At 44.6% G+C, this 19159-nt stretch overlaps 1 protein-coding gene and 3 long non-coding RNA genes across 4 annotated transcripts in view; all 4 read left to right on the top strand.

The window, feature by feature from the left end:
* The window catches only part of prkcaa (protein kinase C, alpha, a), a 407934-nt gene that overhangs the window by 280120 nt on the left and 108655 nt on the right, over positions 1-19159 (top strand). The gene's annotated exons all lie outside the window — the stretch shown is intronic.
* On the top strand, positions 242-1566 carry LOC143706852 (uncharacterized). Its single transcript, XR_013193043.1, has 2 exons — positions 242-290; positions 1509-1566. It is a non-coding gene; the product is annotated as an uncharacterized LOC143706852 (long non-coding RNA).
* Positions 2123-2817, top strand: LOC143706850 (uncharacterized). The gene is made up of 2 exons (XR_013193041.1): positions 2123-2201; positions 2776-2817. It is a non-coding gene; the product is annotated as an uncharacterized LOC143706850 (long non-coding RNA).
* Positions 4558-4848, top strand: LOC143706847 (uncharacterized). The gene is made up of 2 exons (XR_013193039.1): positions 4558-4601; positions 4746-4848. It is a non-coding gene; the product is annotated as an uncharacterized LOC143706847 (long non-coding RNA).

The following is a 19159-nucleotide window of genomic DNA, read 5'->3' as shown; positions in this document are numbered from 1 at the left end:
TAAAAAAGAAAAAGAAAAGTAATAAAAAAGAAAGTAAAAAAAGAATAGTTAGTCGAAATAGTCGAATAGTCGAAAGAAAGAAAAAACGAAAGAAAGAAAGAAAGAAGAAATTTTAGGAAAAAAGAAAGAATAGTTAGAAAGAAAGATAGTATAGTTAGAAAGAAAGAAATGTTAGGAAAAAAGAAAGATTAGTTAGAAAGAAAGATAGAATAGTTAGATAGAAATAAAGAAAGATGGATTAGTTAGAAAGAAATAAAAATTAGTTTGAAAAAATAAAGAAATAAAAAGTAGTTAGAAAGAAAGATCATTTTGAAAAAATAAAGAAAAAAAGATCAGCTTGAAAGAAAGATTAGTTAGAAAGAAAGAAATTAGTTTGAAAAAAGAAATAAATAAATAGTTAGAAAGAAAGAAAGAAAGATTAGTTTGAAAAAAGAAAAGAAAGAAAGAAAAGTAAAAAAGAAAGAATAATTAGAAAGGAAGAAAAGTAAAAAAGAAAGAATAGTGAGAAAGAAAGAAATATTACATTAAAAGAAAGAATAGTAAGAAAGAAAGAGAACAGCTAGAAAGAAAGACAAAGAAAGAAAGAAAGAAAGATAGATTAGTTACAAAGAAAGAGATAGGTTAGTTAGAAAGAAAGAAAGATAGAATAGTTAGAATAAAGAAATATTAGTTAGAAATAAAGAAAGGTTAGTTTGAAAAAGAAAAAAAAGTAAAATAAAAAGAATGGTTTGAATTGTTAGTAAAAAATAAAGAATTGTTAGAAAGAAAGAAAGAAAGAAAGAAAGATGGATTAGTTAGAAAGAAAGAAAGACGGATTAGTTAGAAAGAAAGATAGATTAGTTAGAAAGAAACAAAGATAGATTAGTTAGAAAAACATAAAGAAAAGGACATGAAAAAAGAACGAAAAGAAAGAAAGAAAAGTAAAAAGAAAGAATATTTAGAAAGGAAGAAAAGTAAAAAAGAAAGAATAGTGAGAAAGAAAGAAAGAAAGAAAGAAAGAAAGAAAGAAAGATGGATTAGTTAGAAAGAAATATAGATTAGTTAGAAAGAAAGAAAGATAAATTAGTTAGAAAAAAGAAAGATTAGTTAGAAAGAAAGAAAGATAATTAGTTAGAAAAAATAAAGATTGGTTAGAAATAAAGAAAAATTAGTTAGAAATAAAGAAAAATTAGTTAGAAATAAAGAAAGATTAGTTTGAAAAAAGAAACAAAAAAGTAAAAAGAAAGAAAGAAAAGTAAAAAAGAAAGAATGGTTAGAAAGGAAGTAAAGTAAAAAAGAAAGTATAGTTTGAAAGAAAGTAAAAAAGAAAGAAAGAAAGAAAAAAGTAAAAAAAAGAATAGTTAGAAAGAAAGAGAGAAAGAAAGAAAGAAAGAGAGAAAGAAAGAAAGAAACAAGAAAGAGAGATTAGTTTGAAAAAGAAAGAAAAAAAAGTTAAAAAGAAAGAAAGAAAAGTAATAAAGAAAGAAAGAAAAAAGAAAGAATAGTTAGAAAGAATAGTCGAAAGAAAGAACGAAAGAGAGAAAGAAAGAAATGTGAGGAAAAAAGAAAGAAAAAATGTTAGGAAAAGGAAAGAATAGTTAGAAAGAAAGATAGTATAGTTAGAAAGAAAGAAAGAAAGAAATGTTAGGAAAAAAGAAAGAATAGTTAGAAAGAAAGATAGAATAGTTAGATAGAAAGAAAGAAGGAAAGATGGATTAATTAGAAAAATAAAGATATAAAAAATAAAAAATAAAGAAATAAAAGGTAGTTAGAAAGAAAGATCAATTTGAAAAAAGAACGAAAAAAGATCAGCTTGAAAGAAAGATTAGTTAGGAAGAAATAAAACTTTGTTTGAAAAAAAAAAGTTAGAAATAAAGAAAGATTAGTTTGAAAAAAGAACGAAAAGAAAGAAAGAAAAGTAAAAAAGAAAGAATAATTAGAAAGGAAGAAAAGTAAAAAAGAAAGAATAGTGAGAAAGAAAGAAAGAAAGAAAGAAAGAAAGAAAGAAAGAAAGAAAGAAAGAAACCTTAGATTAAAAGAGAGAATCGTAAGAAATAAAGAGAATAGTTAGAAAGAAAGAAAGATGGATTAGTTAGAAAGAAAGATAGATAAGTTAGAAAGAAAGAGATAGAATAGTAAGAAAAAAGAAAGATTAGTTAGAAAGAAAGAAAGATTAGTTTGAAAAAAGAAAGAAAAGTAAAATAGAAAGAATGGTTAGAAATGTTAGGAAAAAATAAAGAATAGTTAGAAAGAAAGAAAGAAAGAAAGAAAGATGGATTAGTTAGAAAGAAAGAAAATGGATTAGTTAGAAAGAAAGATAGATTAGTTAGAAAAAATAAAGAAAAGAAAATTAAAAAGAATGAAAAGAAAGAAAAGTAAAAAAGAAAGAATAGTTAGAAAGGAAGAAAAGTAAAAAAGAAAGAATAAATAGAAAGAAAGAAAGAAAGAAAGATAGAAAGAAAGAAAGAAAGAAAGAAAGAAAGAAAGAAAAATGGATTAGTTAGAAAGAAAGAGATTAGTTTGAAAGAAAGAAAGATAGATTAGTTAGAAAGAAAGTAGATTAGTTAGAAAGAAAGAAAGAAAGAAAGAAAGAAAGAAAGAAAGAAAGAAAGATAGATTAGTTAGAAAGAAAGAAAGACAAATTAGTTAGAAAAAATAAAGATTAGTTAAAAAGAAAGATAAATTAGTTAGAAAAAAGAAAGATTGGTTAGAAATAAATAAAGATTAGTTTGAAAAAAAGAAAGACAAGTAAAAAAGAAATAAAGAAAAGTAAAAAAAGAAAGAATGGTTAGAAAGGAAGAAAAGTAAAAAAAGAAAGAATAGTTAGAAAGAAAGAAAGAATGCTAGAAAGGAAGAAAAGTAAAAAAGAAAGATAGATTAGTTAGGAAGAAAGAAAGATTAGTTTGAAAAAAGGAAGAAATGAAAAGTTAAAAAAAAGTTAAAAAGAAAGAAAGAAAAAAGAAAGAAAGTAAAAAAGAAAGAATAGTTAGAAAGGAACAAAAGTAAAAAAGAAGGAAAGAAAGAATGAAAGAAAGAAAGATTAGTTAGAAAGAAAGAGATTAGTTAGAAAGAAAGAAAGATTAGTTAGAAATAAAGAAAGATTAGAAATTAGAAGTTAGAAAGAAAATAAAGAAAGATTAGTTTGAAAAAAGAAAGAAAAGTAAAAAAGAAAGAAAGAAAAGTAAAAAAGAAAGAATGGTTAGAAAGGAAGAAAAGTAAAAAGTAAGGTTACACTTTATTTCGATAGTCACTTTAGACATTTTACTAACTATAAGTACCTTTTCAACTACATGTCAACTAACTCTCATTAGACTATTAGTAGGCTGTAGTAGACTGTCAGTAGACTGGTAGGTTATGGTTAGGTGTTAGGGTTCGGGTTAGGAGAACAAGTTGACTTGTAGTTGCTAAGTTACTTATAGTCAGTAGAATATCTGTTGGGTGACCAACAAAATAAAGTGTTAGCAGATATTAAATAGAAAGTCTACTAATACTCTAATGACAGTTAGTTGACATGTAGCCCGCAAAGTTACTTATAGTTAGTTGAATGTCTAAAGTGGACTATCGAAATAAAGTGTTACCAAAAGTAAAAAGAAAAAAAAGAAAGAAAGAAAGAAAGAAAGAAAGAAAGAAAGAAAGAAAGAAAGAAAGAAAGAAAGAAAGAAAGAAAGATGGATTAGTTAGAAAGAAAGAAAGATTAGAATGAAAAAAGAAAGAAACGAAAAGTAAAAAAGAAAGAAAAGTAAAAAAGAAAGAAAGAAATGTTAGAAAAAAAGAAAGAATAGTTAGAAAGAAAGAACAAAGATGGATTAGTTAGAAAGAAAGAAAGATCAGTTTGAAAAAATAAAAAATATCAGTTCTGAAAGAAAGAAAGATTAGTAAGAAAGAAAAAAAGATTAGTTTGAAAAAAGAAAGAAAAGAAAAGTAAAAAAGAAAAGAAAAAATTGAAAGAAAGAAAAAGATTAGTTAGAAATAAAAAAATATTACTTCAAAAAAGAAAGAAGAGTAAAAAAGAAAGAATAGTCAGAAAGAAAGAGAAAAATTGATTTGTAAGAACAATTAGTTAAAAAGAAAGAAAGCTTAGTCAGGAAGAAAGATAGATTGGTTAGAAAGAAAGAAAGAAAGAAAGAAAGAAAGAAAGAAAGAAAGAAAGAAAGAAAGAAAGAAAGAAAGAAAGAAAGAAAGAAAGAAAGAAAGAAAGAAAGAAAGAAAGAAAGAAAGAAAGAGAGAAAGAGAGAAAGAAAGATTGATTAGTAAGGAAGAAAGAAATAAAGATTAGTTAAAAAGAAAGAAAGATTAGTTAGAAAGATAAATTTGGTAGAAAGGGATAGATAAATAGAAACAGTTTAAAGATAGATAGATAGATAGATAGATAGATAGATAGATAGATAGATAGATAGATAGATAGATAGATAGATAGATAGATAGATAGATAGATAGATAGATAGATAGATAGATAGATAGATAAAAATAGTTTGAAGATAAATAGATAGATAGATGTTTGTAGATAGATAGATAGATAGATAGATAGATAGATAGATAGATAGATAGATAGATAGATAGATAGATAGATAGATAGATAGATAGATAGATAGATAGATAGATAGATAGATAGATAGATGTTTGTAGATAGATGGATGGATGTATGGATGGATGGATGGATGGATGGATGGATGGATGGATGGATAGATAGATAGATAGATAGATAGATAGATAGATAGATAGATAGATAGATAGATAGATAGATAGATAGATAGATAGATAGATAGATAGATAGAGAGAAAAAGTTTAATGAAACAACTTAATGAATGATTGGTTAGAAAGATATATAGATTAGTTAGAAAGAAAGAAAGAAAGAGAGAGAGAGAGAGAGAGAGAGAGAGAGAGAGAGAGAGAGAGAGAGAGAGAGAGAGAGATTTTGAGATTTAACACACATTTATTAACATCCAACAAACAAAAAAAAAAAAAAAAAACAAAAAAAAAACACTACATTTACATACAATCACATTTAGGCCTACTCAAAATCTCCAACGAAGTGCAATGTGTCATTTTCAATCCAACACAACATTCTTTGTACACACCAGACCTCTTCAAAGATTTCCAATTTTCTCATATGAGAATAAAAAATAAAATCATGTTTTATTCTTGCTTTTATAAGCCCCTTAAACAACAATTCAACATTTTTACTACTACCAGCAATTTCATATTTCCTACTAAGATAAACAGCCATTTTAGCTTGACCTAGGATAAAGTTTAACAACCGTCCTTTCTTCATTTTTCCTTTACAAAATTTAAAACCAAAAATAAACACGATCCTTGTAAATATTTCATCCACATTTGTAAAAAAAACCTCCAATAAACCAAATAAAGGTCTTAGTCTCTCACAGTGCATAAAACAATGAAATATGGTTTCTCTTTCACCACAAAAGGGACAGTTATCTTGCACATTCGGATTCAACAATGAAATAAAAGCATTCATCGCAACAATTCCATGTAAAATTCTCCATTGAAGATCACCCACATTTTTTGTCAATGGTGGTTTGTAACACGAGCCCCAACATGGTTTGACATCAAAATCAACACTTAAATGATCTCTCCATGGTGTATCTGCCCGTTTTAATTTCTCTTTATTTATCACCTTCACACAAACTGCATATAAACTCTTTCCCCCCATTGTATCAAACATTATGTCTCTCGAATTCTCTGGGGTCATTAAAACATTTTCATTTTCTATTACACTTTTAGATATCACCATACTGGGAAAATTATCCGTTTCATCAGGAAGAGTTTGACTTGACAAAAAATTCCAGTCTTCTTCACTCAAATTTTCTCTGCACTTATTTAATAAAAAATAGACTGTCCTTGTTGATTTAATTCCAAGACTCTGTGCGAGTGCATCAGCATTGTCCAACGTGATACCAGCAACTTCTATCAAGTCTTTCATTTTGACAACTTTGGCTTTTGTTAAAACTTACATCAACCACACAGTTTTATCTCCACACATATTGAGTCGAGCACCATTAATCGATGGATCCTCCAAAAACCAAAACAGTGACTGATATGACAATGTTCTTTTGACCTGTACCATACACCATGCTTTTCTTACACTTTCATAGAAGGAAGAGATGGACTTCAAATTAAAACTCCTACAATCTGTCCAGAAGATATTTCTTCTAAAACCCCACCCACCAACCTTACTCAAAAGGCAACAGGCCGGTCCAAACCACGAAATACTGGGACTGTATAAAAAATTTTTGACAAACTGTAGCCTGAACGCTACTTTCCTGCTTACAAGGTCAACAACCCCTTGTCCCCCTTCTTCCTTTGGAAGGTACAGAACACTCCTCGGTAACCAATGTAGTTTATCCCAAAAGAAGTTGATCATTTTGGCCTGTATTTTTCCAAGAACCCCTTCAGGAGGCTCTAAAACGTCCCGGGTTACGTATGTAACCCTAGTTCCCCGAAGGGACGGACGCTGCGTGTAATCGCAGTGGGAACGCCTTCCAGCGTAACGCGTCTAAAGCATGAATGAAATCAGTCAATGGAGAGATGGAGCGTCATAGCGAGTGACGTCATCGACCAGGAAGCTATAAATATCCCCTGAGCACACAATACGCCAGCTTAAAGTTACTGAAGCAAGTGACCCAAGGGGATGCCGGGAGTATGGCAGGACACGCAGCGTCCGTCCCTTCGGGGAACGTCTACGGTTACGTATGTAACCCTCGTTCCCTGAGTAGGGAACGGAGACGTTACGTCGGATGACGACGAATGGGGTTTCGCTTAGAAAGCCTATCAACTTCGAGTATTACAAAACGAGCCAATGGCAAAGAAATGCCATGGGTCTGCGGAATTTGCATGGCGTAACTCCGCCCCACCTCGCGGGTATAAAAGGAGGAAGCCGGCAGCAAGCAGATATGTTTCTTCGCTGAGGAGCCAAGACTGAGCTCAGGCGATCCCCACATAACGTCTCCGTTCCCTACTCAGGGAACGAGGGTTACATACGTAACCGTAGACGTTCCCTTTCGTTGTCACTCCGAGTTACGTCGGATGACGACGAATGGGGTTACCAGTCTAATCATGCCACCTTCTCAGCTGTCTTCCAGTGCCCTGCGTAAATCGAGATCCCTGTCAGCCTGGAAAAAGGACTCCATTTATCACAGGAATACCATGGTACACTGGGAAGCATATCCCAAGCTTAGGGGAAGTATGCAATTAATGCCAGCCCGGAGGGGGGGGGGACTTAGAGAATACACATATGACCCGAAGGAAGCATATGGAAAACACTGGGGTGTCCAGCCGCAGGTGGAATATTTCAACCCCAGGGGTGGCAAGGTGGCTTGCCAAGGGAAAGACACACGCTCAGAGAGGCTTACAGTGGAAATACACATTTGGGGGTCGCTCAGAGGAGGGACCATGCACACGGGAGGCACCTAGCCGACGCGCAGGCAATAGACACTGGCGCCGACGTCAGGAGTGCTGGAGGAGCTCAGGGCTTTCGGAAAAGCTCACCTGAGGAAAATATCGCACGTATCCAGTCCGTGGAGTGGAATGGCGAGCAAGCGAAGACACCTGAGCGGGTCCGGTACTAGCTGGTTGAAGCGAGTACACGAGAGGACACAGGCTCCACTCGGAGATTATAGAATCTGGCGAATGTGTTAGGTGTCGCCCAGCCTGCAGCTCTGCAGATGTCTGTTAGCGAGGCGCCATGCGGCAGAGCCCAAGAGGACGCCACACTCCGGGTGGAGTGGGCAGTCACACCAAGGGGGCACGGTCGACCTTGCTGCTGGTAAGCCAAAGCAATGGTGTCCACTATCCAGTGAGACAACCTTTGCTTGGAGAGAGCCTTTCCCTTCAGCTTCCCACCATAACAGACAAAGAGCTGGTCTGAGGTCCTGAAACACTGCGTTCTGTCTACATAGGCGCGGAGAGCGCGTACTGGACAGAGCAGTGCCAAGGCTGGGTCTGCCTCCTCCGAGGGCAGCGCTTGCAGGTTCACCACCTGGTCCCGAAAGGGAGTGGTAGGAACCTTGGGCACGTATCCAGGCCGGGGTCTCAGGATCACGTGAGAGGAAGCGGCCCAAATTCCAGGCACGCTTCGTCAACGGAGAATGCGTGCAGGTCCCCAACCCTCTTGATGGAGGCCAGTGCAGCCAGGAGCGCTGTCTTCATAGACAGGAACTTAAGCTCGACTGATTGCAGGGGCTCAAAGGGAGCACTCTTCAGGGCAGTTAGAACCACTGAGAGGTCCCAAGAGGGAACGAGAGGAGGACGAGGAGGATTTAGTCTCCTCGCTCCTCTCAGGAACCTGATGACCAGGTCGTGCTTCCCCACCGACTTACCTTCGATGAGGTCATGATGTGCGGCAATGGCGGCAACATAGACCTTCAGGGTGGAGGGAGACAGCCTTCGCTCCAGCCCCTGTTGAAGGAAGGAAAGCACAACACTGATCGAGCATCTCCGGGGGTCTTCTCGGTGAGAAGAGCACCAGTTGACGAAGAGGTTCCACTTCAACGCATAGACGTGTCTCGTGGACGACGCTCTAGCGGAAGTGATGGTAGCCACCACCGCTGGTGGTAGGGTACTCAAACCTGCCTCGTCCCATCCAGGAGCCACACGTGGAGGTTCCAAAGATCGGGACGAGGGTGCCATAGGGCCCTGAGAAAGAAGGTACTTCCTCAGAGGGATCGGCCAGGGAGGTGCTGACGCGAGGAGTACTAGTTCGGGGAACCAGGTCCGGTTGCTAGTAAGGGGCAACCAGAATGACCTGCTCCTCGTCCTCCCTGACCTTGCGCAAAGTGTGCGCAAGAAGGCTCACTGGGGGAAACGCATACTTGCGGCCCTGCGGCCAGCTGTGCGCCGGAGCATCCGTGCCGAGCGTGCCCTCGGTCAGGGAATAGAACTGGGCGCAATGGGTCGAGTCGTGAGAGGCAAACAGATCTATCTGCGCGTCCCCGAACTGGTCCCAAATCAGCTGAACCGACTGGGGATGGAGTCGCCATTCTCCAGGGAGGGGCTGAAGCCGTGAGAGCTCGTCGGCTGCACAGTTCAGCGCTCCGGGAATGAAGATGGCTCGAAGCGACCTCAGATGCTTCTGACTCCATAGGAGGAGGTGGCGAGCGAGTTGTGACATACGGCGGGAGCGTAGACCACCTTGATGGTTGATGTACGCCACAGTGGCGGTATTGTCTGAACGGACTAGTACGTGTTGACCCCTGAGCAACGCCCGGAAGCGGTGCAGGGCAAGGCGTACTGCCAACAACTCGAGGCAATTGACATGCCACAGCCGCTGGGGTCCTGTCCAGGAGCCCGCAGCAGCATGTCCATTGCACATGGCGCCCCAGCCCGTGGTGGAGGCATCTGTTGAGACAACAACATGCCGGGAAGCTCGTGCCAGGGGGACACCGGCCCTGAGAAAACCGAGGTTCGCCCACGGGGTGAAGAACTGACGGCAGGTCGGAGTAACTGGTACTCAGAACGTGCCGTGTTGCCATGCCCACCTCGGGACTCGGTCGCGAAGCCAAAGCTGAAGCGGTCTCATATGAAGCAATCCGAGCGGCGTGACCGCGGCTGCAGATGCCATATGCCCCAGGAGCCTCTGAAAAAGTTTCAGTGGAACCGCACTCTTGCCCTCGAATTGTCTTAGGCAAGTCAGCGGTGACTGTGCGCGCTCGCTCATAAGCTGCGCGGACATGGCGACCGAGTCGATGTCCATACCGAGAAAAGAGATCCTCTGCACGGGGCAAAGTTTGCTCTTCTCCCAGTTGACCCGAAGGCCCAGACGGGCTAGGTGCCGAAGCACTAGGTCCCTGTGCTCGCAAACCTGATCTCGAGAGTGAGCTAGGATCAGCCAGTCGTCGATATAACTCAGGATGCGAACCCCTTGTTCTCGAAGGGGAACAAGGGCCGCCTCGACGACCTTCATGAAGATGCGAGGAGACAGGGCTAGCCCGAAAGGGAGAACCGCGTACTGGTATGCCTGCCCCTCGAAAGCAAACCGGAGGAACGGTGTGTCGAGGAAGAATGGAGACATGAAAGTAGGCGTCCTTCAGGTCGATCGCTGCAAACCAATCCTGGGGCCGTATGCATTCGAAAACGCATTTGGCGGTGAGCATCTTGAACGGCATCCGGTGAAGGGAGCGGTACAGCACGCGCAAGTCCAGGATTGGCCGTAACCCACCGGTCTTCTTGGGGACAATGAAGTAGGGGCTGTAGAAGCCGGACCTCATCTCGGCTGGAGGGACAGTCTCGATTGCACCCTTCGCCAGCAGGGTGGCAATCTCTGCTCTCATGATAGGGGCATTGCCACCAACCAAAGTGGAGCGGACTCCCCAGAAGCGGGGAGGAGACCGTGCGAACTGAATCGCATAGCCGAGCCTGACGGTACGCACGATCCAGTGGGACAGACGGGGAAGCTCTAGCCAGGCTCCCAGGAACTGAACCAACGGGATCATGCGAGCCACAGGCGTCCCCCCGGAGGGGCAGCGAAGCGGAGTAACTGGCCCAGATGTGGACGGCATAGCGGCCCGGAGAGGGGGCACAGTTAGCAACCGCGCCCTGGCAGAGGGGGCCAGGGGAGGACCAGGCTGGTCGTCCCGCGGGGGCCTGCTCTGCCAGGGGTCTGGCGACAGAGGGGGACAGCGGCGAAGCGGTCCGTGGACGGCACGCCATGTCAACCACCTCTGGGACAGAGGGGGACGAGGAGAGGACGGCTTGTGGGCGGCGCTCTGTGACGTCCGAGAACTCTGTGCTCAGAGACGGGAGAATCAGCTCTTTGGAGAATAAGGATTCTTCCCCGGCCCTCCCCGGGGAAAGGAGTGGTCCTGCTACCAACTCCTGGAAAGAACTGAGTCCCATCTCTGAGGAGCCCAACTCAAGAGCGCCGCTTAACCCGGCGTGTAGCGGGGTGCGGGGCTGGAGAGGACTGTGGCGTCCGACCGCGGCCTCCAGAGCGACCCGGGTGAACGGGCGGGGTGGGAGCCGCGGGGGGACGCCCTCGGCAGTGGGCAGACCGAGGGATCTGAGCGGACGGCGGGGCCGTCGGGACAGAATCAACCTCAGTCTGCTCCATCGCCGAGGTGCCCGTCTCACGAGCGCCGCTTAACCCGGCGTGTAGCGGGGGGCGGGGCTGGAGAGGGCTGTGGCGTCCGCCCGCGGCCCCCAGAGCCGGCCCGTGAACGGGCGGGGTGGGAGCCGCGGGAGGGCGCCTTCGGCGGTGGGCAGACGAGGGATCTGAGCGGACGGCGGGGCCGTCGGGACAGAATCAACCTCACTCTGCTCATGGGCGGCTGAGAGCTGTTGGGCAAGCCCTCAACCGCACCGCCGAAGAGGCCGACCTGGGATATGGGAATGTCGGACAGACGGGTCCGCGCGACATCCAGCACATCAGACAGGTTCAGCCACAGACTGGTGAGCATCACCTGACCCAGGGACGCGCAGCTCAGTGAAGAGCCCTGGGTCAGTCCCGCCCTCGTGCAGGTCCATGAGCATCTGGGTCAGGTGGACCAGCAGAATGACCATGGCATGCAGTGAGGCGGCTGCCAGTCCCGTGGCGCTATAGGATCTCGCCACAAGCGTAGACGAAAAACTACAGGCCACGGGCGGGTGCTTAGGATTGCGCCGAGAAGAAGCACTCTGAGGACACATAGCATCGCAACAGAGCGTTCAGCCGGGGGAACCCCAGTGTACCCATGGGCAGCGGCCCCATCGAGGGGAGGAAAGGCGGATGAGATCAGCGAGCGGTCCCGAGAAGACAAGGGGGTCTTCTTGGACTTCGAGATCTCATCATGCACGTCCGGGAAGAGAGGTATTGGGGTTTGCCGTGGACGAGGGTCGGCGGCCTTACCCAAAACCCATCGTCCCAGGAAAGCATGGTCGTCATCTCCGGATCAGACTCAGGCACAGCCGTATGCACACCGGAAGGTGGCAGCTGTGACGAGCCCTCACTTCCAGAAGACTCAAACCCACCTAGTGATGCTGCAACAGACATGGCATCTTCCTCTGTAGCTTCAACTGAAACACGCGGGCCACCAGAGGGTAGACTCGCGGGAATCAGCAGTTCACTAGCGGGCACCGTCATTGAAGAGGGGGGCTGGGGACACGGACACATAGTCGGCGCCTAGATCCAGACCGTAACCCTCAGGTCACCCTGGCCACCAGCCGAAGATCGGGGGGTGGATGAGGGGACTCTCACTCTTGCGAGTTCACAGAGTCTCGACCTATTTATGACGCGATGATCACGTTCCCAGCGAGAACATGAGTCACCCACGAGCGCTGTTCAAGCCTGATCAAAGCCCAAACACACTAGACAGCGCTCGTGCCCATCAGAGTCCGATACCAGTCCGCTGCAACCAGAAATGCACGGGCGAGCCGTCTTTAAAAAGACGTGCCACGTGTAAGCTCTTTTAGTGAGAGAAAACTCAAGTGTTGAAGCACCCGGGGAGAAACGCACCGACTGGCAGACCACTGCAACAGATCAGCAGGAAGCACGCTCTCGCCGTAGATCGCCGTCACACCAACACTCGAGGTACTCGTTTGTAAAGCTGACAATTCAGAGATGGCTTGTGGAGAGAAGAATACACTTGGCTCCGAAGCGAAAACATATCTGCTTGCTGCCGGCTTCCTCCTTTTATACCCACGAGGTGGGGCGGAGTTACGCCATGCAAATTCCGCAGACCCATGGCATTTCTTTGCCATTGGCTCGTTTTGTAATACTCGAAGTTGATAGGCTTTCTAAGCGAAACCCCATTCGTCGTCATCCGACGTAACTCGGAGTGACAACGAAAGGGAACTAGGGTTACATACGTAACCCGGGACGTTCCCCTTCAGGGACTACCGCTGCGTGTAATCGCAGTGGGAACGCAATACCCACATCCCCATACGACCAAATCCCCGTCTTGTGTCATTAGGAGACTCAAACCGACGAGAGAACCTGAGCCCCGGGAGTGGAGCTAAGATCAAGGGAATAAAATCTAACGAAAGTGTGCGGTGAGGACCAGCCTGCCGCATCACAAACGTCCTGAAGAGAAGCTCCTGAAAGAAGAGCTGTAGAGGCAGCCATACTCCTGGTGGAATGAGCCCTTACAGCCAGAGGTGAAGGCTGATGGGCCGAACCGTAAGCAAGCGAGATGGCCTCGACCACCCACTTGCTCATCCTTTGCTTAGATGCCGGACACCCTTTCTTAGGTGACCCAAACAGACAAACAGTTGTTCCGATCTCCTCCACAGGGCAGCTCTGTGGACATAAGCATCTAAAGCCCTAACGGGGCACAGCAAATTAAGTCACTTCTGGTCTGACGTCAGAAAAGGCGGAGGACAGAAAGCCTGCAGAACTATAGGTCTAACAAAAGTAGTTGGCACCTTAGGAACATAACCTGGTCTCGGACAGAGAAAGGCCTTATCCATACCAGGAGCAAATTCCAGGCACGAGGGAGCCACCGAAAGTGCTTGAATATCTCCAATTCATCTTAGAGATGAGATAGCGAGAAGAAGGATAGTCTTTAGCGTAAGAAACTTTTCCGAAACTTCCCCGATGGGCTAGAAAGGAGCTAGGGAGAGACCTACTAAGACGATCGCCAGATCCCAAGCTGGTACCCTCGTGCGAACTGCAGGCCTCAGCCTCAAGGCGCCACGAAGGAAGCGATATATAAGTGGGTGTCTCCCGAGAGAACCTCCGCTCGAAGGGGCGTGGTAAGCAGCTAAGGCCGCCACGTACACCTTCAGTGTGGAGTGGGATAACCCTGTGGAGAGACGGTCCTGCAGGAAATCCAGCACTGTACCAACCGGGCAGTTAACTGGGTCTTGCTGGCGCTCTCCACACCAAGAGGTGAAAAGTTTCCACCTCGCGGCATATAACTTCCTCGTGGCGGGAGCTCTGGATTGGAGAATGGTCTCAACGACCTCAGTCGAGAGACCAGAATCTATGAGCTGGGCCCCCTCAGAGGCCAAGCCCACAGCCTCCATAGTTCTGGGCGGGGGTGAAGGATCGACCCACTCGCCTGAGAGAGTAGATCTCTCCTGATCGGTATCTCCAGGTAAGAGCCGTCGAGGAGAGACACTAGGTCCGCAAACCATACTCGGGCCGGCCAGAACGGGGCTATTAGCAGAAGACTGAGCCCGTCCCGGCGAACCCTCTCCAGAACTCCCGGGAGCAGAGTGTTCGGGGGAAAAGCGTACAAACGTGACCTCGGCCACAGATGTACCATCGCGTCCAACCCCAGTGGGGCTGGCAGGCTGAGAGAGAACCACAGTGGACAGTGTGATGTCTCTGGGGAAGCAAATAGGTCTACCTCGGCACGACCAAAATGTTCCCATAGGAGCTCCACCACCTCGGGGTGAAGACTCCATTCCCCGGGCCTCGGCCCCTGCCTCGACAGGATGTCTGCCCCCTGATTTAAATACCCCGGGAGATAAATAGCTCTCAGAGAAAGAATTTTCCCCTGGGACCATAGAAGGATCTGACGTGCCAGTTTGTAAAGTGGGCGAGAACGCAGACCCCCCTGATGGTTGATATAAGAGACCACCGATGTGTTGTCTGACCGGACAAGAACATGGTGGCCCCTTAGGTCTGGGAGGAAATGTTTCAGAGCCTGAAACACTGCCAACATCTCTAGACAATTTATGTGCCATAGACGGTGACGGTCCTCCCAAAGACCCTGAGCTGGTCGACCAATCATGATCGCCCCCCATCCCGTGAGAGAGGCATCTGTCGTTAGCATGACGCGACGACAAGGAGCTCCCAACACAGGGCCTTGGGACAGAAACCGAGGATCTTTCCACATAACCAGGGCGCGTTGACACCGTCGCGAACTCATGATCATGCGAAGCGGATTTCCCCTCGGGGAGAATCCCCTGGTTCTGAGCCACCACTGTAACGGTCTCATGTGCAGGAGGCCAAAAGGTATCACGTTGGACGCAGCTGCCATGAGACCTAACAGTCTCTGGAACTGTTTTACAGTGGATGACTGGCCTAGCTTGACCTGATCTACTGCGGCGAGAATCGAAGCAACACGAGCAGGTGACAACTGTGCCTGCATCGTCGTCGAATCCCACACTACACCGAGAAAAGTGGTTCTCTGTAATGGAGAAAGAACACTCTTCTTGGCGTTGCGCCTCAACCCCAACCTCTTGATGTGAGCAAGAACGACATCTCGATGCCGAACCGCCTGTTGTTCTGATTGAGCTAGAATTAACCAATCGTCTATATAGTTCAGAATACGGATGCCCTGCAGCCTCAGCGGGGCTATAGCCGCATCCATACACTTCGTGAACGTGCGGGGTGACAGTGCTAGGCCGAACGGAAGAACCTGTTATTGGTAAGCTTCGCCCCCGAAAGCGAACCTCAGGAACTTCCTGTGTTGAGGTAGCATAGATACGTGGAAGTAAGCGTCCTTTAGATCTATCGTGACGAACCAGTCCTCGGATCTGATTTGACACGATCTGCTTGAGAGTGAGCATCTTGAATTTGAGCTTCCCTACAGCGCGATTTAAGAGATGCAGATCTAGAAAGGGACGCAGCCCTCCATCTTTTTTCGGAAAGATGAAGAACTGGCTGTAGTATCCTAACTCCCTGCTGGGTGGAGGAACCCGCTCTATAGCTCCTTTCGCTAAGGGAACCAGCCTCTCGAGGCTGGCCTCTGGATGAACATCCCGAGTGACAGACACAGCGCCCTGTAACGTACTGGCAGGGAACAGCTGGTCTGGGCACTCCACAACCCTCCTCGGAGGGGGCGAGCGTCCCTCGGGAAATCGCTCGCCGAGTCTCTCTACGCCCTGTATAGGCAGGGTTAGTAGAGCAGACCCCTGAGGGCATCGGGAAAGACAGGGCACCGTGTTTTTGTGCAGTGAACTCAAGTCTTCCACGATGGGGACCACCCTCAGAGTCCTGACGTTCAGCACGTCAGGATTTTTTCGACGCGGCCTTCTTTGCGATAATGACTGTCCTCAGATCAGCCCTACCCCGAGAAGGTCGCGCCGGAGAGCGCCCCGCCTCGTCCCTCCAGTTTCTCTGCGGGGGGGTACGAGACGCGACACTCCGTTTCTGCTGCGCTCTTTTTGAAGTACTCGGCGGCTGGGACTGCCCTCGCTCAGCAGCCCCAGCGACACTCACTTTAAGGGGCATACATTTCTGAAAAGCAGCCGCCTGTTTCTTCTCTTCCTGGAACCTCTCCGTGACAGAGTGAAGAGCGTCACCGAAGAGGCCCGCTGGCGAAACTGGAGCATTAAAAGGAGAGTCTTATGTTTCTCCTTCATAGAGGTATGAGTCAACCACAAGTGTCTCTCTGTGGCCACCATGCCATAGACCGGCCGATAGAATTAGCGGTCTCCTTGGTGGCCCGGAGAGTGAGATCAGCAGTCTGCCTGAGCTCATTAATTATATCCACAGAAATGTCACCCCCTCACAAGCATCTTTAAGCAGGTCAGCCTGATAAGCCTGCATAATGGCCATAGTGCGCCGAGTAACCTTCCCCACTAACACAGAAGTATTTTTTTTTTTTAGTGGCTTAGAGGGCAGAGCCGGTGCTTTAAGTGAAGATGACGAAGCAGGAGAGAGATAGCTGGAGAGTGTCTCCTCTGCCTTCGGCATGGTCACGTACCCTGAAGCTTTTGCACCAAAAATGTTTCCATAAGCATTAGACTGGTTAGTATAAATTCTATTTGAAGCAGGTCTAACCCAGGTGAGAGGCAGTAGATCTCGCTGGAGATAGCTGAGATAGGGCGGAGCCCGTCTCAACGTCGCCAGTGAGATCCATCTGCGAGCCCCAAGACAAGCGCCGCCGCTCTGCCTCAACAGAAGCGGGACCCGAGCCTCGGGGAGCTCGCAGCAAACCACTCTCCTCGAAGAGCGATCGCCGCGAGCGCAGAGTTCTCAAGGGAAAACGCTCGCAATGCTCACAATCGACCCCCTCGAGAGCCGACTGGGCATGCAGCAATCCCAAACAAGCAACACACAGCTGATGTGTATCCCCACCCGTGATGTATCGTGTACGAAACACACTTTCTATATTGCTCGCTCGTCACTTTGACACTCATATTGGTTTTTTTATATATATATATATATATATATATATATATATATATAGTGAGAAACTCCTGTCTAAACAGACAAACACAATCGCTAGATTTCAGACACACACAGAGCTTGCTGAAGTAACAAAAAGCTGGCGTATTGTGTGCTCAGGGGATATTTATAGCTTCCTGGTCGATGACGTCACTCGCTATGACGCTCCATCTCTCCATTGACTGATTTCATTCATGCTTCAGACGCGTTACGCTGGAGGGCGTTCCCACTGCGATTACACGCAGCGGTAGTCCCTGAAGGGGAACTGTTAACCTGTGCCATAATGAGGAGGCTACTAAATTATTAATAATCAATGCTCTCCCCTTAAAAGACATTTTAGGTAAAAGCCATTTCCACCTTTCACGTTTTCCTCCTACATTCTCAAGAATATTTTCCCAGTTTTTTTGCATTATTATTTCATCACCCAAAAAAATTCCAAGATATTTCAAACCTCTTTGTGACCAAACCAATTCACCTGGTAATACCAGTTCTCCTTCATTCCATTTCCCAACTCTATATGCTGAACTTTTGGTCCAATTAACTTTTGCAGATGAGATTTTTGCATAAATGTTAACAATATCAACCAGCTTGTCAACATCATTCTGTCCACTGGTTAAAACTAAAACATCATCTGCATATGCTGATAACTTTATAGGTGGAACTGTACTCTCATATGTAAACCCATCTAATTGAGTCCTAATTTTTTGTTTAACATGGGTTCTATTGCTATGGTGTAAAGCATACCTGACAAGGCACATCCTTGTCTAATCCCCCTTTGTATTTTAAAAGGGCAACTCAAACCATTTATTTTCAATAGACTTTCAATATTTCCATAGAGCACTTTAATCAAGGCAGTAAAGGCAGGTGGAAAACCAAAAGTTTCAAACGTGTGCCATAAAAACTGATGATCCACCCGATCAAAAGCCTTTTCTTGATCTAGGGAAATTAGGCCACATCTTTTCCCAAACAGTCTAGACACTTCCAAAATATCTCGAATTAAGGATATATTATACACAACTGATCTATTAGGTACACAATAGGATTGATCTAAATGTATAATCTGTCCAATTACATTCTTCAGTCTGTTTGCCAAAGCTTTTGATAAAATCTTATAATCAGTGCATAATAAAGAAACTGGCCTCCAATTTTTTATTTCTTTGAGATCCCCTTTCTTGGGGAGCAAAGTCAAAACAGCTCTTCTGCAGCTTAGTGGCAGTTGTCCTTTGTCCAAACTATCACTTAAAACCATAAGTAAATCATCTCCCAACAAATGCCAATATGCCTTGTAAAAATCAACAGGCAACCCATCCAATCCGGGTGCTTTTCCATTCTTCATACTCTGCAAGGCATTAAACAATTCGTCTTTTGTTAAGGGACATTTCAGTTCTGCATATGAATCTTCATTTATTTTTGATAGATTGGACACAAATTCAGCCATTAACTGGCCATCCACCACACTTTTGGAATACAGCTCTTTATAAAACCCGACAGCCCTTTTCCGATTATCAGCGGCCTCAGTCAGAGCTTTCCCATCTTCCGCCCGTAAACACTGAATACTTTTTCTTTGGCCATTTTTTCTTTCTAAACTGAAGAAGAACTTGGACGGGGCATCCATTTCAGAAAGACTTTGAAATCTGGATCTAACCAACTGGGAAAGCTGAGACCTTGTACCTAATAGATCTGCTAAGGCTGCTTTTTTTCCTTTAAGGGCCCGCAATTGATTTTGATTTGCAGAGGCTTCATTTAACGTCTGCAGTTCAACAATATCCATCTCAAGACTTCTCGTGGATTGAACCATGTCTCTAGTAACATTGAAAGTGTACTGATTACAAAGTTTCTGTATTTGCACCTTCCCAATCTCCCACCACTGTTGTTGAGATGTAAAAGAAGACTTTTTAGACTTCCACCCCAACCAAAAAAAAGAAAAACACTTACAAAAGTGAGAATCTTCAAGTAAAGCACTATTAAAATGCCAGTAGGCACTCTTATATTTAACAGAATTAATAAAAACATATGCTACTACCATTGAGTGGTCAGAGAAACCAACAGGACAAATATCACAAGATTTAAAACATTGTTTCTGATATTTAAAACAATAAAAAAGATCTAATCTTGCTAAAGAAATGC

The sequence above is a fragment of the Siphateles boraxobius genome, unplaced genomic scaffold, assembly GCF_051911475.1.
Source record: "Siphateles boraxobius isolate OS27281-9 unplaced genomic scaffold, OSU_SipBor_1 41, whole genome shotgun sequence".
In the NCBI taxonomy this organism is placed as follows: Eukaryota; Metazoa; Chordata; class Actinopteri; order Cypriniformes; family Leuciscidae; genus Siphateles; species Siphateles boraxobius.
This window is presented reverse-complemented; position numbering and strand designations above follow the sequence as displayed.